The sequence below is a fragment of the Ursus americanus genome, chromosome 23 (assembly GCF_024610735.1).
Source record: "Ursus americanus isolate L20-20 chromosome 23, mUrsAme1.1.p, whole genome shotgun sequence".
Lineage (NCBI taxonomy): Eukaryota > Metazoa > Chordata > Mammalia > Carnivora > Ursidae > Ursus > Ursus americanus.
In genome coordinates, this window is record NC_142149.1 from 36,313,088 (window position 1) to 36,337,576 (window position 24,489).

A 24,489-nucleotide genomic window follows, 5' to 3' on the forward strand; every position below is an offset into this window, starting at 1 on the left:
TCCCAAGGAACAAGATTTTTTACATCTCAACTAACTCAGTCTTAGCTCTGACACTTACTTGCTGGGTGTCATTGGATGAATCAGTTAGACACTTTAAGCCTTAGTTTCATCTACTGTAAAATGGGGAGAATAATGCCCGCTGCATACAGGTGCCTGGATGGCTCAATGAGTGAAGTGGCTGACTTTTGATTTCAGCTCAGGTCATGATCTCAGGGTCGTGGGATCAAGCCCTACATCGGGCTCTCTGCTCAGCGGGGAGTCGGCCTGAAGATTCTCTCTCTTCCTCTCTCCCTGCCCTTCCCCCATTTCTCTCTATATAAAATAAATAAATAAATCTTTAAGAAATAATAATACCTGATGGATAGAATTGCTTTAGGGTCATATAGCTTATGCAAAGCACCAAATACTTTTCCAGTCCTATAATGGGACTTCATCTCATATCATTGTGAAGCTTCCGATGCCTGGGAATACTAGTGACAGCTTCCCTCTGTCCGGGCCAGGCCAGCTTCACAGTACTGTGAGCCGTGCGGTTGCACAGAGCCCTGTGCTAACTTTAACACTCTACTGTTGCCATCCCGAGATTCTTCATACTTTTTGAACAAGGGTCCCATATTTTGCACTGTGCCCTGCGCACTACGTAAGCAGTCCTGTCTCCAGGAATGAGTAGAACTCTTGTATTGGCCAGTCTCTTTGGAAAATACCTTACCACTGATTTCTTAGGGAATAACTCCCTTAGAGAGTTACCGCTTACAGAAAAATTGGGATAAGCATCTCGTGTCTGTTCATCTCTGTTCCATTCTGGGGTAATCTACACAGCCTCTTTCAGAAAGGAATTCTTTATATTTTACGTAATTAATTAGGTCCAGAGAAGTTAAGAGGGGCTGGTGAAATGGAATGATGATTTGGGGTTTGGGTTAAGGAAAAGATCTGGGTTCAAAATGCCTTCTGGCCAAATTACTTGGACAGGTAATGTCTCTGTCTCATTAGTAAAATCTATGTTGCAGGGGAATTATATTTTCCTTATTGGTAAAATTATATGTCTCAGGGGAACTTAACAGATAATTTATGTAAAGTGCCTTTCACAGAAACTCTGGCACATAGTAGGTGCTCAATCACCATTAATTCTTTCAGCTCGTGCCAGAAGTAACAAAAATCAGGGCACTAGCACTTACAAGCCATGCTGCTACTAATAAAAGAAATAATATGATTTATTTTTTCAGTACTGTTTGGGGAAAGGCATGTGCTTCATAAATATGTATTGGAAAGTACTTAGCAAATGAGTAGAAATAATAAAAATATGTCAAAGTAAACAGCTCCTATAAATATGTCACTTGGTAGACAAATTAGTGTTTTATTACTACTAAATACTATTGCTTGCCGAAAAGGATTTTAGATTACTTGCACAATGGGCACATTATTGAGTGCCTCTGCAGGAGGGCACGATAAAGATGAAAAATAGCGATGGTGATAATGTTAAAGGTGGAGAAAGGAGGAGTGTGGGTAAATGCAGCTCTGAGACCTCCTTGCTTCAGTGATATTCACATCATCTAGCAGCATTCCCATGATTGAGCCGTCATATGGACCAGAGGACCCAGGAAAAAAAAATGACCTCCAGAGGATGTCATGAATCTAGACTCCAGTCATTGGGTCCAACCAGTGGATTGAGCGCGCTTCCCTTTGGAACTGAGCACTCGGCTTGTAAACTGAGCTTGCAAAAATATCTCTGGTCTCACCCCCTCCTTGTTCTGGACCTATTAACTTTCTATGACTATAATTAACACCAAGAGAAGGAGAGATCAGGCGGAGAATGTGTGCCTTAATCACAGGTCACAAATCCATTTCAGAAATGAGAGGATGAACAATGTCCTGACATCTCAAGAGGAAAGGAACCAGAGAGGGGAAAACAGGAGACAATAAATGCTTTCATGGGGGGAATAAAGCCCTGCAGAGAATCAGAGAAGACAGAATTCCATCAAGGAAAGTTACCAAAATAGCCAGGTAGGAAAAGATGAGGGGCAGGAGGCCTCTAGAAGGCAAGTCTTTCCTTGAGTTACTGGGGGTGGAAAGACCTGGTTTCAAATTTCAGCTTGGCCTCTTTCAAACTGTGTGGCTTTGGGTAAATTACTTAATCTTCAGATCTTTGTTAATAACATGGGAATAATAGTACTCACTTTGCTGGGTTGTGACGATTAGAAACACTTGTGGAGTGACAGGCCACATGTATATTGATAGTATTTTTACATCATTTTTTCTCATGATAGTCCTTATTTTAAGATACAAATTGCTCAGAACAACTGTGGGAGGTTTCGATAGGAACCTAAAAGCAGAAGAAAATTAAGTGTCACTCGACATGGTCAAAATAATGATTAGAATGTATATTATTTCCATGACTAGGTATTTTCTTCGTCCACCCTGGCTAATGATCCCCCATGCAACCCTGGTGCTCTACAGTTTACTAAGCACTTCCACATGCATTAGCTCATTTAATCCTCATACCACCCAGCCTCCTAACCATACCGATTGTTTCAGGGATGAGCGAGCTGGAGTTCAGAGGCGCTAAGTACCCGCTGAAAGGTACATAGCTGGTGAATGTCCAGGGTAGGCTCCTGACCACAGTCCTTTTCTTCCTACCACGGCCTTCCTCTGAGCAGTTTCCTCACCCTGCTAAGGTAAAACTAGCTAACCCTGGGGATTTAGACCGGGAAACGCTAGATGAGCGACGTGCCACGGAGTGAGCGGGACTAGCATGGGTGTTGATGTCTTACACATCTGGCTTCTAATACCTTCCGGCTACGGGACCTTGAATAAGCTAGTGAACCCTGATGGGCCTGGGTTCCCTCCATTGTAATCCGGGGAACCCTCACCTGCTTATAGCATTGTTGGGAGGAACAATGAGATTAAGAAAGTGAGGCAACTCGCCAACTCTTACAACGAAACGAGTTCAGGGATGTTAAAGGGACTTGCTCAAGATCACCAAGCTGGACCACCACCTAGCTGAGCCTCGGACCTGGGCTCCAGCTTCTCGCGCAAAGTCCGGTGACCGAGGCAACGAGGGACAGCGGATGCCCTGACACCCGGGAACCGGGCTCACATTCAGGCTCGGCCGGCCCCGCCTCCGGCGGGCTCAGCTCCGCCAGGGGGCGCGCGCGGAGACCACGCTCTAGCCCGCCGCGCGCCTCGCCGCTCTCTATGGTGGCTCGGGCACCGCGGGAGCGGAGGCGCGCTCCCGAGAGGGGCGGGGCCGCGCCGGGGGCGGAGCCGCGCGAGGGGCGGGAGCGGCCGGGCCGGGCGACTGGCGATGGGTGGGGGGGTCAACTTCCTGGGGCCGCCCGTGAGGATGTCGCGACCGCCCCCCGGTGCCCCTCAGCCCCGGAGACGCCGCCGCGGCGGAGCCCGGAGCCCCCCTGCCTGAGGCGTCCGCGGCCCGGATCCGGCCCCTCCCCTCCCAGGTGCGGATCGCCGGGCGGGCGGGCGGCCGCGGCAGGTGAGGAAGAGGCGGCGGCAGCGGCGCTGGGATACGCGAGGTGCCCGGCGTGGGTGGGGTCCTGGGGGAGGTCGGGGTGGGAGTGCTGCTCGGCCTCGGGTCTCGCCGGGCTGTTTGGAGGCGCCTCCTCTTTGCGGGGCGCGGCCTGGGACTCTCCCTGCCTCTCTGGAAGTCTCCGCAGCCGGGGCAGCTCGCACCTGTCCCATTAAAAGTCCCTTCAAAGAAAGCATTTCACCTGTGGGGGCAGTACCCGCAGACGGCTATCTTCAGATATCTCCAAAAGCCTTCCAGACCGGCAGGTTCAGTTGGCTTGTGGGGGCAAGATGCCTCTTTGCGGCAGAGGAAACTGAGTCAGGTACGCGGCGGCCTGGTGCCCCCTATAAAGGAACTAGTTTGTTCCTGCTTCCTAGTGGAGGAGCCCTTGAGGCTTCTTGGAAGGAGGAGTCTGGAGTTCGGAGCTTGGAGAAGTTTGGGAATGTGATCCCCCCACCCCTCCGCCCACTCTCCCCTCTAGGGATTTTGCCCTCCGTTCATTTGAGGTGATGTGTGAGGTCGCCAATGGTCAAGACGGAGAAGGGAAATGGGGCCTCTGTGCAGCGGGCTGCCCCTGAGACATTTGCCCAGGCATAGGGAAGTCGGTCTAGACCAGGGGAGTCAGAGCATGGCAGGCATCTGTCTGCTCAGAGCTCGATTTCGAGCTGGCAGAAGATACCAACAACAGCCTTATTTTCTCCTTTTTGTTGGTCTGTCATTTGTTCTAGTGGGAGAAAACTGCTTGGGTAATCAAGGAAGATTGTATCAAGCTCCTCCCAGTCTACCTCAGGGAAGAATTATTGTTAGCTTGGAAATAGGGCTTTACCCACAACTGTCACTTTGCACCTTGGCTAAAGGCCACAGTGACCTAATGAATAATCATCCACAGGTGCATGTGGCTGTCTAAGAAAGCAGCAGGTTCCTTATTCATCCCTTTTACAGGTGGTTTGGAGGGCAGAGAAGACTTCCTGTCACTCTTGTTGCTATAGCTGTCTGGGGAGCCTTGTGATTTTCCCAGTGACAGTTCAAATTACTGAAATATGGCCAAAGGTGTCCATTTATTGAGCCATTTTTCTAGGAATGGGAATAGGCAGGGGACACAGTGCTTTGCTGTGTTCTTATGCAGAGTTCCAGGGTTGGGAGCTGCAGTGTTCCTTTCTGGTCAGGGGATTTCAGGTTTGACAACTTCTTTATCCTTTTTTCCTGATTGCATTCTCTTTCACATTCAAGAAAATAGATGATGGCAGATATTTGTAAAACATTATGGCATATTTCTTAATAATTCTGGACTTCAGAGTACAATTCATAAACCACGGTTTATTTAGAGGTGTCATTTACGTTTGGAAATTGTGTGCAACAATTGCAGATTGAAGTGGCAGGGCTATGTAATAACTTGATTGTGCTTGAAGAAAGTTTCCATGTACTCTAGTACACGCACACACTTTAATGTCTATATCTTGTTACAAAGATCAGACCACTAAAAACTTTCAAATTGATCAGGTAGACAGCTGTTATTCTGCCTGTTTACATTGGGATCAAGGGCTTTAAATCCTCCAAATTGACTTAATTTAACCAACTGCTAAAATAATATGCACAGAAAAAGAGCTGTTCTCCGATTAGAAATTAATTTGTTTTTAATCTTTCTCATGGTCAAGCTGGTTGACATAACTGCTTAGCACCATCTAACAGGAATGCATCTTTAAGGCCTCTTAAGATAGCAGTGGCAAAAGCATTTTCAATTACCAGCATTTAAAAAGACAAAACAGCAACAACAACAACAAAAGGCACAATTTCTTCCCTAATGACACGTTCACTGTGATGTTTAATATAGCCACACCCATCTGTACGAGTATTGTGCCTAGGACTTCCTGGAAACACCTACAGAAACCTTAAGGAGTGTTAGGGGGACTGATTCCACCTTGATTTTTTATTCTTACAATAGAACCTTCAATACTGCCATTGTTTTAATTGTAGATTAGAGACTTTTATATCAGACTTGTACTGGCCATAGTGTTTATGTTTTGGGATGAGAGTTTTAACCTCCGCACGTTGGAACCTCATCACCCCTGCAATACAGAACTAAGTCATAACTTAGAGGTTAATGAGCATACGTGGTTTAAATTGCTGTTGGTGAAGTCTCAAGGGACCACGGGACTAGCTGCTTCATCGTTATTATTGTTTGGTAATGATTACTGGTTATTATTTTTGTTTGGTTACCGGTTACTGGTAATGGTTGCTTGTGTTTCGGTAAGAAAGGTTTTGGCAATTGTAAGGACAATCTATTTTTTGGTTACCTTTTTTTGGCCTGTTTTTTTTTTTTAATTGGAGTATAGTTGACACACAAGGGCAATCTTTTTATATTACAAACATGTGAACTCTCCTTCCTTCAGTAGGGAAATGGTTTGGTCATTTTTTTGTATTGTGACTTTATAATATTAACAGTTTTATTTATTTATTTATTTTTTAAAGATTTTATTTATTTATGTGACAGAGAGACAGCCAGCGAGAGAGGGAACACAGCAGGCGAGTGAGAGAGGAAGAAGCAGGCTCCCAGCAGAGGAGCCCGATGTGGGACTCGATCCCGGAACGCCGGGATCACGCCCTGAGCCGAAGGCAGACGCTTTAACGACTGTGCTACCCAGGCGCCCCTATAATATTAACAGTTTTAAATAGGATTTTTATTAGGATGTTCTGTTGCGTCTCACGTGAAACCCATCCCAGGCAGGAAGGAATCCTAGGCCTCAGCTCTCCCACTTTCCAGGATTTATCAGTTGCCGTGGTCAGGACAGTGGTTTTATCTAATCCTATAATGCCATTCTTAGTTTAAACCCGTTATCTTCCTTTCTCTTAATTAGGATGGTCATAAAGTTTCTTTGCTTTCTCTTCTGCCCTTTGAGTGTTCCACACTTTTGATGCATTTGGGCCTGTTAACATTCTGAATTGTAACCAGAGTTGGCTGAGAGAATCCTACTGCATGATTTTAAACATTTTCCTTTTTCAAAGCAAGCATAAAATCTTATGTTTCCTCTGGGGGAAAAGCAGCGCTTTGAATCTGATAGAAAAACCAAAGCTGGTTTTTCCAGCTTTGTACCAGTTCGAAATCTTAACCTTTCCATTCTGGTTATGCCAGTGCGGTGATTGGTGACCAGTAGTGGATGATGCCCCCAGAGCTGTTGGGAGCTCCTGAAGTCTTCCTGAATCAGCAAAAGAAGGTCACATTGTATTCAGTGCAGCTTTTGGCCTTTTTAGTGTGCTTTACTGCAAGGAGTTCCCAAAAGCCAGCCGTTCCTTGAAAGCTGCAGTTCGCAGCTGAGTCACTCAGGGGTTCTTTAAAAGTACAGATTTCCCAGCCCCACCTCCTGGGGATTTGATTGAGTGGAGAAGTGATGACCAAGAATCTACATCTTAAAAACCACTCAGGCCTCTGTTTTCAAAAAGCTCCCCAAGTGATTCTGATACACGGCCGGGTTTGGGAACCACTGCCGCATGGCTTTGAAATTCTTTATAAATGGCTGTCCCTTTAAAAGCATCATTATGTTATCCAGGATGTTTGATTTGCTAGAATAGCCCATTTCCTAGTCATGACAGATAACAAAGAGCTTTTATAACTTTTATGTAAATTACTTTACAGAGAGGCCCCCCCTCTGCTGTATTATCTATCAGGAGTCATGTGGAAAGTAGCTTCCTTTATTTCCTGAGTGGACAAATGAATGATAATGTGGAAACAACTGGAGGTTGGAATCAGGAGTCGAATCTAGTTATGATCCCTGTTGGGTAGGAGGGGTGCCTGGGAATTCTTCGCACGTAGGATGAAAAAAATAAAGCCAACTTGCCAGATGTTTTACTGCTTCATAGCTGAAGCGCTTATGGAAAATAATGGAGGCTTAATAGTCAATACAAGTTCGTCACAGGTCCTTTGCTGAGTTCACGGAAGAAAGAAAAAGTGCTGAAGTACAGAACCGTCCAAGTGAAAACAGAATCCGGCACTCAGTATGTTAGGGAATTAAACTCGGGAAAAGCCTAACCGTTTAGTTTGAAATCGAGAAAGCCGGTTTTGAATCCCAGCTCTGCTGCCTCCTGGCCATGCCACTTCACACCCCTTCCCTGAGTCTCTGTCGGCTTCATTTTCTGCATCCCCAAGATGAAAATACCTGGTGGCATTAGTAGGTGGATTAAAAGAGAAAATATACTCTTTGTGCATTGCAGGCAACTCTGTGAATGTTCCTTTCTCCTACTTTCTGCTAGGATTTTTATTCCGAAGGCCGAAGATGTCTTTCTAAATCTGGCTTTCTCTGTAACTCTTTCCAGGAGTATCTACTCCATCAGCTCTTTCAGAGTGTATCAGAGTGAGGACTGAATTTAGGAACTGGAAGATAGGGGATGAGAGAGTCCGAGGACACTCAAAAATGTTTTTAGAATGAGCGGAGTGTAGGCATATATCCAGAGTCACTGTCCCCAAGAATGAATTAATAACCTCCGAATTCAGCCATGTGTGTCTAGCCTATCCGGCTGGTAGCCCGGACACTCCCATCAGGCCAGGAGACTCTAAGGGTGGCCCCGTGAAGTACCAGCTGACATCCATTTCTTTCCTCATCTTCCTTTCTCCCTTTTTTTTTTTTTTTTAAAGATTTTATTTATTTATTTGACAGAGATAGAGACAGCCAGCGAGAGAGGGAACACAAGCAGGGGGAGTGGGAGAGGAAGAAGCAGGCTCCTAGCAGAAGAGCCCGAAGTGGGGCTCGATCCCACAACACCAGGATCACGCCCTGAGCGAAGGCAAACGCCCAACCGCTGTGCCACCCAGGCGCCCCTCCTTTCTCCCTTTTGGTCTCTTGTTTCTCTTTCCCTCTCTCCTCTCTTCCTGTCTTTCAGAGTGCCCTTCCTTTCGACTTGCCAATCATGCCACAATTATCGCAGGCCAGGCCCCTGAAACTCCAGGCTAAAAGAGGTTGCTGGTTGCTAACACCTGTCTCCCAGCTAAATGAATAGGCCCTTTTGTGGGCAGTATGTTTAAAAAGCTGATTAGTACAATGCTGGCTTAAAGGACCTATTAATGATACAGCATATGTAAATCAGAGAATGATTTAAAGCCATTTTAGAGATTTGTTTTTTTATACTAGATATTTTTTATATTGAATTATGATGTTGGTTGAAATTTTATATCTAAACCATGAATCTGTTTATTGCCCAAACAGACTAATTTTTGTTATTTCACTGGGGATCATTTATATTCTAAAGAAGTTCCTACCCTTAAGGGCCTTTGTATTGTTCAGCAAATGTCTAACTAGTGTGTAATACAATTAAAGTTTTGTTCAGTGCGCTGCTGACATAATTAGTTTAATTTCTGCTCCTTATATATTTCTCTTGGCAGCTGGGAAATTAAAATACTAGATGTTGCATAAAACTGCTTTTTTGAGGGGGTGATTTTACTGTCAGTTGAATGGACTTAGGCCCCAGGGTACATTTTTTAAGATGTCTTATTCAACTTTCCTGTAATAGTCTTCTTTCTCTCTATAGAATTAATGTATTAAGACACATAATTGGCTATTTAAGCATTCAGAAGAGACAGTGTTTGGCCTTTACCCCGTGATTATATTTTTTCCCCTCCATCTCTTTTGAGGCAATGTGTGTAATTTTTGAAACCCCTAAGTAAATTACACTTACATGAGCACGTGAACTTTTGCAAAGACTGGAGAATAGAGTGCTTTTCCCTGATAAGGTGTATTATGTAATTCCCTCCCCAAATCACTGCCCCGTTCTTTTTAGATCATAGCGTTTGCAGACCTGATGTGAGCGTGGAAAACCTGTGATGCCTGGCAAATCCTCTTCACAGTTTCTCTGTGATACGTTTCACAGAAATGGCTCTGGTCTTCAGGAACAAGAAGTTGCTCTCAAGGAGACTTCACATTTAATTACCCTAATCCGCACTTCATTTCCTGCAGGATTCTTGGGGAGATTCTCACCAGGCTGCCGATTTCACGGAGTCATGACTTATGCAGGTTTTTATCTTTTGTTAAGGCTTCCAACTTTTTTTTTTTTTAAGTGGAAAGTGACCTTGGTCTGGTAATTTCTCCATTGTCCTCGCCTATAAAAAGATAAGCAAAACCGTCTTGCTCCCTCAGCAGTCTTTTTCAGCAGCCACCCCTCGTGCTGCTTTTGAACTTCTAAAAAAATTCTGTTGAGCACGTGTTACTTGACTTTTTAAAGCTGGCCCTCTCCCGTGCTGCAGGTCAGGCCTCCATCTCCCAGTTTAACGTGCTCAGGCCTTTTCTGGAATTTCGTAGCAAGAAACGATTTCATTGTCTCTGGGTTGTGGAGTGGTCAGGGCCCCCTGGGACAGCCGTTTGTTTCTGCCAGGCCAGTTCTTCTTTTTTTTTTTTTAATTAATTAATTAATTTTATTTTAATGTTTTTTAATTGTATTATGTTAGTCACCATACAGTACATCCCTGGTTTCTGATGTAAAGTTCGATGATTCATTAGTTGCGTATAACACCCAGTGCTCCATGTAATACGTGCCCTCCTTACTACCCATCACCGGTCTATCCCATTCCCCCACTCCCCTCCCCTCTGAAGCCCTCAGTTTGTTTCTCAGAGTCCATAGTCTCTCATGTTTCATTCCCCCTTCTGATTACCCCCCCTTTCTTTATCGCTTTCTTCCCCTACTGATCTTCCTAGTTCTTATGTTCCGTAGATGAGAGAAATCATATGATAATTGTCTTTCTCTGCTTGACTTATTTCACTTAGCATTATCTCCTCCAGTGCCGTCCATGTTGCAGCAAATGTTGAGAAGGCCAGTTCTAAAAGTAGGGGAAGCTCACCCCCATTTGAACTACCAGGAGCCAGTCTGATTCCTGAAGACATTTTAACTGCCTCAATCCTCTTTAAAGAAATGCTGCCTAGTCTTCCTGAAACTTACTGGAAGGTAGGCCAACTGGAGGCTCTGCTGGCCTCTGAGTGGTTAAATGTAATTGGTTAGTAATCAGCACCATTGTTTATTTGCAACTGCTGGATTATGTTAAAAGACTTGCAAAAAAAAAAAAAAAGCTTAAGTAAATGTAGCGTCATCCTCTCCCATCTTGTCCTCTTCATGTTTTATTCTTCTCATTTGCTATGGAAAATCCTTCCAGTCTCAGTCCAGATCACATGCATACAGACTTATGGCACAGGAATCAATATATTTGATCCCAAAATACATAGGAAAGTGTGTTGTCTCTCCAGGATTTTCTGTAATTCTTACTTTTTTTTTTTTTAAACTTTAATAATGATTAAGACATCTGCTTGAGAAATAACCAATTCTCAGCCTCTTTCTGCTTCCAACCTTTCTCTAGGTCTTGAGTCAGTGGGGCCACAACGAATTAATAATACTTCCTCTTGACCATGCTAAATTGTTATTTTACATGGTGTGGAAGAAGATTCACCAGAGCATAAGCCTTTATTTGAAAATGCTGGACAAAAGGAGCATTCTAGTTTGGAAAAAGAACAGAGTGTTTTCTAGGGCTTGCTTTAAGCAGGAGTGGGTCAGCTGAACTTCAGCTGGTTGGAGGAATCTGCAGTCAAGGATGGTTCTAGGAAGAGAGAGGAATTGTTTTGGAATTGTTTTTGTAAATTAGCAGCCGTTGTTGCATTTTGGATTTTTCAGAGGGGCGAAGAGGGAGAGTTAGGGGCTAACATTTTGTACAGGGGGCCGGAGGTGGCGGGGGAGCAGCTGCAAGTGCTAGGACTGGCCCAGTCCACGGTGGAAAATTCTTAGTCTTTCAGTTTCTCTCACATCTGTCTACCTTTGTTTCTAGCTTTTGGGCACTACTAGACTCAGGTACCATTCTTGGTCATTTTATTTACTGTTGGAAGAGTTTGCTTAGTCATTCCGAGTGAAAGCTGAAGTTTACCTTCACTACTGTTTGCTATGAAACAGGTGGGGAGAGGTTGCCAGAATTTTCCCAGAGAGTTGGGGACAGAGGCCACTCCACCTTTCTTATTACCCTCACCATCTGGTTGGACCCAGCAGTCCCGGTGACTCTGAGTCATCCACACCCTGCCCACTGGTCTAGTTCAGTGTTTCCTAACTCTGGACTGTTGACACAGTTGCAGACTAGAAGCTTGATGAATAGGGGCAGTGAGCTGACCAGTTAGTGGGGGACATAAAAATGATAGTAATTCTGCCACTTCATCTCCAGATGATCTTCATCAGATTCCTACATTTTATTTATTTGATTAAATTTTTCATACAGCACATCAGCATGTCTCTTGTACGACCAAAACTAATACTAAAAGGAAAATACATTGGCAATGATATCTCAGTTTTGGGTTTTATTTGAGATGCAGGCTGTCCACACCTCCACTGTTACTTGCGGAAAGCTCACAAGCAGCCTGCGATCTTTCTCCAAACATAAAAATAAGCCACTGGTTTTATTTGGGAGGGATTAGTACAAAACTCAAGAGTTCTGAATATCATGTGTCAAGAAAGCAGTTTTTGATGCCATAGAATGTAAATATTTACATGTATTTTAATTTATATTTGGTCTTCCCAATCAAACATCTTTTTTTGTTCTTGTTACTACTTTAAGTTCTTTGCCCAGCGTGGGGCTCAAACTCACAACCCTGAGATCAAGAGCTGCACACTCCACTGACTGGCTTGATATCCTGATCTTAGGGTCGTGAGTTTGAGCCCTACATTGGGATAGAGATTACTTAAAAAAAAAAAAAAAAAAAAAAAGGCGCCCCTGGGTGGCTCAGTCAGCTGAGTGACCCACTCTCGATTTTTTTTTTTAAAGATTTTTAAAATTTATTTATGTGACAGAGAGACAGCCAGCGAGAGAGGGAACACAGCAGGGGAATGGGAGAGGAAGAAGCAGGCTCCCAGCAGAGGAGCCGGATGTGGGACTCGATCCCAGAACGCCGGGATCACGCCCTGAGCTGAAGGCAGATGCTTAACAACTGCACTACCCAGGCTCCCCGACCCACTCTCGATTTTGGCTCAGGTAATGATCTCAGGATGGTGAGATCCCTGTCCAGCTCTGCACTGAGCAGGGAGTCTGAGATGCTCGCTCTCCTTCTGCCCCTCGCCCCGCTGGCGTGCACATGCTCTCTCTCTAAAATAAATCTTTAAAAATAATTGAATAAGTAAACTTAAATGGGGAAAAGTTGAAATTTTTGTTACATATCACAAATATTATAGAAGCATATTAAAATATGCTTTCTGTAAGTTTCAATATCCTGATTTAAAAATATTCTTGTTTTAAAAGATTTTATTTATTTGTCAGAGAGAGAGAGCAGAAGTGGGGGGAGTGGCACGCAGAGGGAGAAGCAGGCTCCCTGCTGAGCAAGGAGCCGTGTGGAACTGGATCTCGGGACCCTGGGATCATGACGTGAGTCGAAGGCAGATGCCTAACTGACTAAGCCACCTAAAAATATTCTTTACCTAAGATAATTTTTTATCAGGGATTTACACACAAATTATGACCTTTTTTTATTCATAAAAGCATTGGTAACATCATCTATGCTGATCTCAAATTTTAGCGTGCACCAGAATCTCCTGAGGACTTATAAAAATCCAGTTTCCCGATTCCTAGCCTACACCTAGAGAATCAAGAGTGTTTGGGACTGAAATTCGGGATTCTGATGGCAACAACCGCAGTGATGGTGGTGATGATGTTGAGAAATTCAGAAATTCAGAAATTCGGGGGCTGCCTTTATTTTGCAGAGGAGGGATTTAAGGCACAGAGGAATGTAAGGCCCTTTGAATAGCATTGTTCTAGGTGGTTCTGAGCACATTGAGATCATTTTCTTCCTTATGCTACCTGTAAATGCAGCAACCAACTGAGCACTCCCATTCCTACTTGGGGAGAGAAGTTCCATCCCTGGTGATTGACTGGATCACAACCACAATTTTTACTATTTGGTGATTAGGTGAGGGATGCTTACCTTTAATATACTTAAGAATAAGTCAATAGAACTTGCGTTTGGTGCCTGTATCGGGAGGGATCTTGACCTCTTTTGACTAAATACTGAAAAGGAGTTTTCAGCTTCTTGGCCTTTACTTATTACTCACTGCTTAATGGTAGAGGACAAATAAAATTTGGGGGCGTACAGTTTTTTTTGAGGCACTAAAGTTTGTGTTTGCTTTTTAGATGCCTTTTATAAGTAGTCGGAACAAGTATTCTTAGTTTGTGTTGCTGCGATATGAAAATGACTGTTGATACCGAGCAGGGGGAAAATATCTGCATGCTTTGCCTCCTGGTTTAATTGCTTAGTTGGATAAAATGTCAAACTGGATAGATTATTGGAGCTGTTATTTTGGTGGTGAAACAAAAATGAAACTGCTGTGGATGTTCGCAAAGAACACTGCTCCCTGTGTCTTGACTTTGCACTGGAGAAAGTTTCAGTTGTCCGGAAGCAATACTAGTTAGAAAATGCAGCTTCCGCGGCCTCTAGCACAGCTGTCCAAATTACCAGCGCTCCTGGGGTCTTTGGACAAGCATTGTCGACACTTTGGGAAACAATTTACGTTGCTGATTCCAAAATGTCTGTGGTTTTTCCCTGAATAGTTGGGAAGCCTAGAAGTGGAGAAGGGTAATGGCATTGTGTCTAGAATCTTCAAGTCAAAACTTTTTTAAGTGTCTCTAGAGCAAACTCCCATCTTTCTGAGTGAGGTGGGATGGGGGGGTGGGGCCATTAAAAGAGTGTTGACTCCCCGGGTCTGCCTTCCCGAGTTAGTGACTCTTCAGGAGGACGGCGGCTGTCAGCCTGTGGCCCAGCCTACAGAGGACTTTGGTTGTTACAGCCTTGATTAGGAAAGAAGGATGGGGGGCATGAGCGAGGGTACAGATGTTTTTGAAAGCCTGTGCCTGCTGTGTGAAGCCTTGAATTTTCACTTTGAACATTTCATTTGGTAAAGGATGTTATAAAACTGTCTTTACAAAACAGCCCCCTTTCCTATTGAAATCATATGTTGCCCACGAGAGCTTGGGAAGCGTTAGGCGGGCTCGGCAGGATTTATTTTACTCATTCCATTGTGTAAAATGATACTTTTTTCTGAATGGGATTGTATGCATTCTCCGGTGGGAGTTAGGAGAAGGCTTGCTTGTGTCGAAAAGCAGGAGAGTTTTTTAAGACTGACGTGTCTTCTGCTGTGTGATACTCGTCTTTTTGCCATGTTTTACCTGTGTAAGAACTACCAGCAGTTGTCGTGTGCGGGCCGTGTGCAGGGACTTAACTACAGGAACTTATGTCATCCTCCCAACAGTTTTATGAGGTGAGGTACTAGTGTCTGTGTTCCGCAGATATGAAAACAGTGCACAGAGAAGTTAAGTGATAGGCCTAAGGCCACACAGTGTTTGAACCCTTCTGGCTGTAAAGGCCAAACTCTCAACCGCGAGGCTACAGTGGCCTCACTCCACTGGCTTGTCTACGACGAGGACTTTTCAGAGTAGGTCTTCAGAAGTAGGTTCCATTTCATATAGTGGTGGGCTTTGAAATTTCTTTTTTTTTTTTTTAAGATTTTATTTATTTATTTGACAGAGATAGCCAGCGAGAGAGGGAACACAAGCAGGGGGAGTGGGAGAGGAAGAAGCAGGCTCATAGCAGAGGAGCCTGATGTGGGGCTCGATCCCAGAACGCTGGGATCACGCCCTGAGCCGAAGGCAGACGCTTAAAGACTGCACCACCCAGGCGCCCCGGCTTTGAAATTTCTTATACACGGGCCTTCTTGTGTGGAATGTGATTTAAAAGTGATATTAGCAGGGGCGCCTGGATGGCTCAGTCGTTAAGCGTCTGCCTTTGGCTCAGGGCGTGATCCCAGCGTTCTGGGATCAAGCCCCACATCAGGCTCTTCCGCTGGGAGCCTGCTTTTTCCTCTCCCACTCCCCCTGCTTGTGTTCCCTCTCTCGCTGGCTGTCTCTCTCTCTGTCAAATAAATAAAAAAAATCTTCAAAAAAAACACATGATATTAGCAATACTTGTTATGTATTCTAGTAGTTTTAGTTCTGTTAGCACTGAAGGATTGCTTTCGAGTGCATTCCTAATTCTAACGTTATAATTGTATTTGATGTATAAACCAGTCACCCTTAAAAGCACATTTGGCTAAACAGCTAAAGCATTGGCTTAGAGGAGGATTTATTGGTGGCGGTTCATTTTTCCGTTTTTTTTTTTTTTCTTCTTGTTGGGGTGAGTGTCTTCCTGTTTGTCAGTAGGCCTTCTCAATAAAGTGCCTTCTACGAAAGATGTGTAGATGTTCTGGCCTCCTGTTGTAAGTGATGGTGGCATACATGGGGACAGACCACTTTCAGGAAGAAGCCCTGATCAGAATAGAAGGTAAAACTGCTATCTGGGCTTGAGACCCGTGTCCTGCTTCCCCTCGTCGGAGGCCTGGTGAGGCCTGGCCCAAAGAAAAGCGTCCCTGACATTTTTTCTGCTACCTTCTCCCTCACATTTTGGAGACTGCTCCTGAGACTTTTGTCAGCAAAGCTAGTTGTGGTCAGAAGCCTGTCAAATGTGAGGTGCCCTGCCTGGTAACCGCGTCCTTCCCAATTTCTTTGTCTAATTGCTGCAGTGTTCTGATGCTTTTGATTTTAGGCAGGACACTTTCAGCTGAATGCTGTGCTGGAACTGCATACAGCAGGGTTCACTCTGCGGGGGTTACTTCTGCTTTTTGCCTCATTAGTCGAGGCTCAGATGCAAATGCAGGGAGGGATGGGGCTCGGGTAATGCCTGCCATGTATTTCAGGTGGTGGGGCTGGCACCTGAGTGTGCTTAAAGAACCCCCCCTCCCCCGGCCTAGTAGGGACTGCAACATAATCAGAAACGTGCTTTGCTTTACAAACTTTTCGTCTTTCTGGGGTCCCCGTAGGGACTGGACAGTGGAATGAGTAATTGTACTTTCAGAGCCACGCCATCCCTTATCCTTGGCAACCAGCACTCTCTTCTCTCTCTCTCTAATTTTGTCATTTCTGAAGTGTTATGGAAATGGATCATAACAATATGTGACCTTCTGAGATTGGCATTTTTCACTCAGCGCGATGCCCTCCATCCAAGTTGTGTGTAGCAATAGCCCATTCCTTTTTATTGCTAAGTGGTATTCCATGGTGCGAATGGGCCACAGTTTCTTTAACCGTTCACCTGTTGAAGGGCATTTTGGTGGTTTCCAGTTTTTGGCAATCTAAAGCCGTCGTGAACATTTGTGCATAGGTGTTTTATGGACACACGTTTTAATTTCTCTGGATTAAGTGCCCAGGAGTGCAATTGCTGAGTCCAGTGGTGAGTATATATTTAATTTTTTAAAGAAACTGCCAAACGGTTTTCCAGAGTGGCCGTACCATCTTACAGTCCCACCAGCAATGTAGAAGATTCCATTTCTCTGCATCCTTGCCAGCGTTTGGTATTGTCACCATTTTTTATTTCAGCTTTTCTACTAGGTTGCATATCTGGTTTGTAAGTTCATCAAATAACTTGGCGAAACTGACCCGACTGATGAAGAGCAAAGGTTTTTGAATCGTGTGTTGTTAGCGCGTCGTGTGGCTCTGCCTCTGTGCAGCGTTCAGTGCTCTGTTGACCTGCTCTTTAATCCCCCGGCTGTGGTTTCCTTGAGAGAGGGAAGACCAACCAAGACTCACTGTGGGGGAAGCAAGGGCTGTGAGCATGAGACTGTGTGCCTTTACCCCGTAGCACCTAGCACAGTGCTGCCAGTGGTGGTGAACAAATGATGCTCTCCCCAAAGTATGCATTTCTGGTAAGTTCTTTAGAAATTTGCCTCAATGAATGTAGCTTTAAATACACTGAAAATTTGGCTTAGAATGGCCCTACCAACTTGTTCAAATTGTTTCATTTTGTCCAGTGATCCTGTTTCTGGTAATATTAATTAGCTAATACCACTCATTTTACAATACTAAACTATCACAGAAGTATACGTATAAAGCAGAAGGTAAACATCACCCTTACCAGAAGTAAGTACTGTGAAATGGTTCTAGACTTTTTTTAAAAGACTTTATTTATGTATTTATTTATTCGAGGGAGAGAGAGGCGGGGAGAGAGAGCAGCCTTGTGCAGGCACAAGCACGGGGTGGGGGGGGCATAGGGAAAGAATCCCAAGCGGGCTCCATGCTGAGTGTAGAGCCTGATTCGGGGCTTGATCTCACAACTCTGAGATCATGACCTGAGCTGAAACCAAGAGTGGGGAGGCTTAACCGATGAGCCACCCAGTCACCCCAGTGGTTTTAGACTTTTAAGCTATATGTTTTTATCTTTTTTTTCCACTCTATGTAAATATGCTATGTGTGTGTTTGTGTAGTCCCCAACTGCTGTTTTGTTAATGCTTTTTTGTTTTCAGTGGAGAGTGTATGATGGGCATTTTCCCTGTGATGATTGTGTTTTTTAAGTGCTTCAGCCTGGGACAGTGTTGCATTCCTTTCTCTAACCCTTTTTTTGTCCTCTTACGAAATGGTTGAGAGATACCTTTGAAGGACCTAAACAAAATGTATTTTATTCCTTGTTACATGGGTTTGGGTTGAAACAAGGTTGTAGCTTTATTTGCAAGGAAATCAGTAAAATCCTGGATGGTAGGATCCACCTATCTGCTTTATTATAAATAATGCAAGTCTGATTTTATGAACCTTGAAGAAAGCAAGAACTGTGAACACGATAATCTTTGGAGAATGTACAGTCCTTTGGGTATCAGTCTACTCATCAGGTGCTTAGTCAGATGGAGTGTTTTCTTAAGTGCTACTGAAATGCACAGTTCAGTGTTTATTTTGAAATCTCTCCTGTCCTCTTGCTCTCTTCCATTATCGTGATTTCCTTGATGGGACATTCAGGCTGTGCGGTCTTATCCTTGTATTTCCATAGCCTACGTAAGCTAGTTTGAAGATTAACTGTAGGTGGACAGGTAACCGTATCTACTTGGCTAGAAGTCACCTGTCCACATGAAACACATGTCAAAAAGGCCCCCTAGGCTTGGGAACCTGAAAGAAGGTAACTTAATCTTGTGGCATTTTTAGTGGAAACCAACGTGAAAAGTTAGGAAATTTGTCTTACTGGAGGCAGGGCATGAGTATGGGAGGTGGCAGGGAGTAGAGAGAAAGAAGAGAGTGGGGATGTATTTGAGGAGAAGAATCCAGAGGTATACCGTCAAGAAGAATTGTGAATTCAGGAAGTCTTCAGAGTTGAACGGCAGAATCTTCGCGCTGAGAGGGTGGTTGGTTTCTGGGGAGTAGGACCCGAGCTTCCTAATCACTTCATTGTGAGGGTGGGAGTTGTTTAGGTGATGGAGTTGGGTGACAGGGGCCTTTCCCTGCCGTTCTATATTAGCTCAGGGGGAACAAATGAAGAAATTGCTTTGTATCGAAAGTTACACCGTCACACGGTTCCAAGATTTCTGTTGCCAGGTGTCTAAAGTGAGCCGCCCAGGATGGCAGTTTGGTGGCGTCGCTGACTTCCTTTCCCCCCATCTTGTTGTTAGGGCCTCAGCCTGTGTCCTGTCCGCTTTGGACGCTTTCTTTTCCTGTAGGCTCCCTACTTTTTCAGTTCCCTGACGTTTAGGGATCTAGTATTTCACTGGGCCTAAGGTAGGCAGTTGCTGTGCCCTTGATATTGGATACTTCTCTGAACTATTAAACCACAGCAGATAATCAGGTGCCCACGATTACATTATAGGACAGATTCTGGTAACGGTACCGGCGGGGACACACTCACTTGTTGTGCCCTCACACAGCCGGGGGGCGGGGGTTTGCAGCGAAGCGCTGTGAGGAGGCAGGTTGAGCCCCACGCAGTGCCAGTTCCTACATCTGAACATGACAGTGGCTCGTTAAAGATTAAAGGGACTGCCTGGTCCTTCCGGCCCCAGGATGGAATGATCCCGCCGTGGCGACAGCCTTCGTCTCCCAAGAGAGGCCATTTTATACAGGAGTTTGTGCTTCCAGATGTTACAGTGAGCCTGCGTTGGCTGATGCTGTGGCGATAAGTTGGCATTGGGGTACTCTGAAGACACACGAGCCATATAGCGTCCCATGGCTTGAATTTCTGGGCACAACTGCCTCATCAGGAAGTCAAAAGCCTCTACTTTCAACCCGTGCCTTTGGGGAGGTTTTATCCTCTGTTTTATTTGACTATTCTGTTGAGTCAAGTGAACTTTAATTTTCACAGCTGTAAAAATGCCATTAAGCCCCTTGTACTGCGTCCCACGTGTGAAAATGTCTCCGTATAACGACTGTGGGTGACAGCTGAAATTTTTAAGAGTAGTTAGGATAATTGTCTCTGGAGGCTTGAAGAAAAGAATGGTCCAGTTGACAAAATAAATACAGTTCAATTGTTACATTCTTGGCGGTTCTTTTGGGTTAAGGGGACCAATGTCTAAGACCTACTCAGTGAGACCACTGTTCATTTTGGTGGTCTTTGAAACAAAACTTTACATTTTGTGAATCAGTGCTCAGGGAACATAGCCGTATGACCTGTCTCTGAAAATATCCAAGGCCCACCTACATCAGGATCACGTGGGAGAGGGAGTTCCTTATTGAAAATTCTGATTCTGGGGCCTCTCCATTTGTGCTAATCCAGACTGTCTGAGGGACTGGATGGGAAATAGTCATTTTTAATAAGCACCCCCTTTTGATTGTTAAGTACCCCTAGAGTGGATTCTTGAGTATCCTAAAATTTACTTCATTTCTCATGTTTAATTTCTGTGATTTATCAGATGATAGATGTTTGGCTGATGCTCATTTGTCTTTTTTGAAGAGGATGTACTCTGGGGTTTTTTTGTTTGTTTGTTTGTTTTTGTAAATGTTATACAGATCCTAGAACTTCAAAGATTAGAATTTGGCAATGTCCCTAATTCTCAACAAGGTGAGACAGCCAGTCACTGGTTCCTAGAAACTTGGATTTATCAATTCAACCCCTTCTCAATAAGAAAAAGGATATGGACATAAATAGAATTAATTTGTTGAACAGAATACATGTGCAGTATCATTTAGGATGTTAGGGAGGGGAAAGTAGGTAAAAGGGAGATGTTAAGGGGCGCCTGGGTGGCACAGCGGTTAAGAGTCTTCCTTCGGCACAGGGCGTGATCCCGGCGTTATGGGATCGAGCCCCACATCAGGCTCCTCCGCTATGAGCCTGCTTCTTCCTCTCCCACTCCCCCTGCTTGTGTTCCCTCTCTCGCTGGCTGTCTCTCTCTGTCGAATAAATAAATAAAATCTAAAAAAAAAAAAAAAAGGGAGATGTTAAGAGGAAAGAGAAAGGGAAAAGATTAGTTCATAAACGGTAAAAAAAATTTAAAATTAACCCAATTTTAAATTACCAAGTTATATTTGAATATGTATTCCTTGCAAAAACAAAAAAAATCAAATACTCATAAGGCTAAGAATACTTCCTTGATCTGCTCCCACCACAGCTCCCTCCCTGGCGTGTGTATCCTCCCATTATCTTTTTGTATATATTTGGTAATTTTCCACAGATTTGGAAGACTACGGAATCATGAGATGTGAATATTTTTATTCCTCTTTTGACACCTGCTTACTGTTTATAATGTTAAAATCTCTTACAGAAAAAAAAAAAAAAGAAAAAAAAGTGGCCTATAAATGGTATTACATATTCCTGTTCAAGAAAAACAGTGAGTATGAGTGTGTGCAAATTTTACACACACACTAAATATCTCTTGTGACCACCCCTAAAATGTACCTTTACGTGGTGAATGACTTGTCTGAGTTTTAAGATAATGCATTGAGAGAACTTACTAAGCACAAAGCCAAATTATTTTCTTATTTTCCATATAGTCTCATAGTTTTCATGTAACCTCATAAAGCTTCAAGTGCCTGAAGCCATTTGCTCAGATTTAGCCTCTTTTTAAAGCCCTGAATCAGTAATCCTCAGCCTTTCCAGCCTAAAAGAAGGAACTGGGTTGGGGTATGGTTATATTTTAGGGAAGCAGATGGGAACTGTACAGAATCCCAAACAGGGAAATGATAATCTGCGATAGTTCTCACCTGCTAAATGGTGTTTATTTTTAGCAGAATTAGGAAATTCTGATGCTTCTAGCTCCCATGTTGCTCTTTATATAATTCACATTTACTTCCTGGGCACAGTACCGTCTGAATTTTCTCTTCCTTATTTAAAGTTTACTAATATATAGAATGCGCCGGAAGCTTCTAACAATAATGTGTTTTCTCAAAAGAGGTTTCCTATTTGTCCATTCTGTTTGTGTCTTGAGGGTTGCTCCATATTAGAATGTTTGTGACTTATCATCAACTACAGAAATATTTTTTAAAGCGTGGTCGGTGAGATAATGGTTGCCAACTGCTGTAAAGACGCTTTTATCATTTGAAAAGAACTAATTAACACATACTGTAGGAAAACTTTAAACACAGCCATTTCCTGACAAGGAAAACACTGAAAGGGAGGAATGAAAGAGGGAACATTTTACAAAACCTTATCAAAGCTCAGTGTGGCTATCCTACTGGACTAATGTAATTAAGGGGAATTAAGCCAATTGGATAAATAACTTTTTTTTAAACTAGCCCCTTGAAAAGGAATAGAATTAAGTAGCATGGTTTTTAAACCCAAATTCCTACGGTCTGCACATACAATTTAATTAACCTAATAACACTGATCGAGTGACAAGCTGGGTCGGCAGCTACATCCAGAGTTGACGCCACAACCTACCCTGAAGGATGGACAAGGCTAGGTGTGGTGGCCTTGCATGCCCATGCCGAGGAATTGCTGATGGCCTCGGGAAATTTTGAGCAGGGAATAGAAGGATCTGATGTGAATTTTAATGTTTCTTTTTTGTCAAATGAAGACCAAAACCAAAACCAAAACAAAACCAGAGAGCAAGGGCTTAATCTTTTGTTTTCTTTCAATAGCACCAAAGCGCATTGTAGCCGGTCAGGGCAGATTCAGTAATAATTAATAGCTGTTGATGAGCCAGTCATTCTAGAATTGATTTTTTAATAAGCTGGCCAATAAATGAGAATCGACACAGATTTAGGGATTTTTCTTTTAAAAGCAAGTGTTAATACAGTTTTCACAGACTTCTGATTCCTTAAGCATCCGGTAGGGGTGATGGTGGATAATGTGGCTTTAGCTGTGCGTGGCAGCTGATGAAAGCCTTCAGTTACTTCTGTTTAAATTAGAGATTCTGTGTTGTCTAAGGAAATAGAGAGGTCAGGGATGGCCTCGTGGGGAAAAAGAACGGTGAGCCTGGCTGAAGCTGACAAAATTCGCTCGGATGATTTGCCTAGCTAGCGACCATGACCGGGCAAGTCCCCCATTTCCTTTGACCCACACGCTCTAATTTGTAAATGCAAAGTGACTTCTTTATCAGCCTCCCGGGGGAGATCTTCAGGGCTGTGAACCTGCTACCTTCAGCAATCTTGCTGTCCTGAGCCCCAGGCTGTTCTCAAATGAAATTCAGAAAGTGACCTCTGGAGCCTTCCAGGTAAGGGCTCCAGGGGCAGCTGAGCCACCAGCGGGAGGGGAATGAGGGACCTGCCCCCAGTAATCAGCACTCGATTTAAAAAATCAGTGGGGTGCCTTTCTTTTCTGAGTTGCATTTGATCGTGGTTGGCTCAGGCTGGGTTGTTTGGGAAATAGGAGTTCTGCATCGCATGAGTCAGCACTGCCCTGGGTAAACGGCCTGCTCTGTTGCAATCTTGCTTACCAAAGATACGTCCCCAGGCGGCACCATTCACTTTGCCTGAAAGCTGCTGCTGTTGGTTCCTGAGATGAGCTCATCTGAAATGGCTCCAAGGACCTCAGCGGCAGGAACTGGAGGCAGCTTGCTCTCTGCTGTGGTAATGTTTTGAAACAGGCAAAATCAGGTAACCCCAGACTGTTTTCTCTTAGTTTCATTAGCTAGACTGAGCTGCAGGAGGCTGGGGAAATCCTTTGTCTTCCGAATTGCCTTAGCAATTTGGGTATCTTAAAGTCAGTCCCTCAGCCCGTTAGGGAGGACCTTAAGGGGGAAAAGTTTCATTTCATTTGGTATCTGGATGTGGTTTTAGTCCTAAGTAGACCATTTATCATAGAAACCTTAGAGAAGACAAACATGTCAGGTTTACAGCTTTATCCATCTTTTGCTCTTGGATTTTCTGTCCTTTCTGTGTCTTGTGAGAAGTAGTTTAGTGAAACGAAACCATTATTAAAGGGAGAGAAGCAAATGTATTTTATTATCTATCTAATCATTAGGAATATCGAATTGTAGGGAACACTGTGCTACCAGTGAGTTTCCATATTTTCCTCTGCGGTACTATGAAGAACCTCCCTCATCCCTAATTCTGTTCAGAATGGTGGATAATGTGGCCGATTCTGTTCAGACTATTGCTCTGTCTCCCTCCTGCTCTTCACTTCTAAACTTCCTAACACTTAAGCCTCACTGGTAGGCAGTTGCCCCTCTCAAAGTTTGCTTCTGCTCCTTACGGTTCCCCTCAAATGGCCCACTTTCTCTTTCACCCCAAGTCTTTACACAAGTCAGCTGTCTCTAAAACACCCTGCTCCAGCTTCACCTAGCCGGCTGGCTTCAGCCCGGAAGTCAGTCTTCCACGAAGTCTCTTCTTAGTCACCAAGACTGGATGAGTACGCAGGAGAGCACTGTATTTACTCTGATCATAGGGTATGTCGAGAATCAGTGTCTGTTTAGTTAGAATGATATCCATGTTACTTGGCACAAAGTTGGTTCTCCGTAAGGGTAGAATGAGGAAGGACCTATACTGGACTTCCTCAACTCTGATCCTCTTATCAACCCTTTGTTATTTTGGCTTCTGCCCACATTACCTTACTCATGTTTTCCTGAAGATCACAAGTAAACTCCAGATTACCAAACCCACTGTTGTGGTTTCAGCCTCCACCTTACTTAATCTCGGCCTGGCATGTGGCACTATTGGGCCGTTCTTCTTTCCCCCAGTGACCCTCTTCATTTGGCTTTGAGGTTACCTTGTCTCTTCTGAGTTTCCAGAGTGCCTTCTCTTATTTCTTTGCATTCTCTTTTGGCTA

The 24,489-nt window shown here is 44.0% G+C and overlaps 1 protein-coding gene across 6 annotated transcripts in view; it reads left to right on the forward strand.

Moving 5' to 3' along the window:
• Positions 1–3,308: 3,308 nt before the first annotated feature.
• RFFL (ring finger and FYVE like domain containing E3 ubiquitin protein ligase) overlaps positions 3,309–24,489 on the forward strand; it is a 64,357-nt gene continuing 43,176 nt past the window's right edge. For 2 of the 6 annotated variants that reach the window (XM_045773695.2, XM_087854615.1), the window contains exon 1: positions 3,350–3,484. The gene's annotated coding sequence lies outside the window, so the exon portion shown is untranslated. Of the gene's footprint in view, positions 3,525–17,597; positions 23,319–24,489 lie in introns of those variants that run through there. The other 4 variants (XM_045773689.2, XM_045773687.2, XM_045773691.2 and 1 more) reach the window with 3 other exon arrangements.